This window comes from Larus michahellis, chromosome 4, assembly GCF_964199755.1.
Source record: "Larus michahellis chromosome 4, bLarMic1.1, whole genome shotgun sequence".
NCBI classification, from domain to species: domain Eukaryota; kingdom Metazoa; phylum Chordata; class Aves; order Charadriiformes; family Laridae; genus Larus; species Larus michahellis.
This window is the reverse complement of record NC_133899.1, coordinates 4,045,696-4,046,126: the sequence shown is the minus strand read 5'-3', so window position 1 is coordinate 4,046,126 and position 431 is coordinate 4,045,696.

The window sequence follows — 431 nt, the reverse complement described above, 5'->3', positions numbered from 1 at the left end:
CCAAAACCAACAAACCAAACATTTTGGTTATAACAAACTCATTAATGAGTTGTTTGGGGTTTTTTTTGTATCTGAAATCCTTGCTATGTTGACTGACAACTACTTAACTTTTGGGGACATTTTCATGTGTAAGTATAGAACAAAAATTTCAAAGACTTGCTTTGTTTCTGTTAATGGGTTGCTTGTTACTATATCTCCCCCTTTTAATGTGTTTATGTATTACATTAATGTCTGGAAACAATAAATCCAGTTTAGAATATTGTATTCATCACCGTCTGACTTGTGTATTGATTTAGTTGGGGTTTTCCTTTTTTGATAAATTGGAAAGAAGTAATTTTGTATTATTTTTAGGTGGCGGTGATAATGGTGGAAACATTTTAATACGCAGAAGCTAAATGTAACAATATGAAGCAGAAATATAACTTATTTGG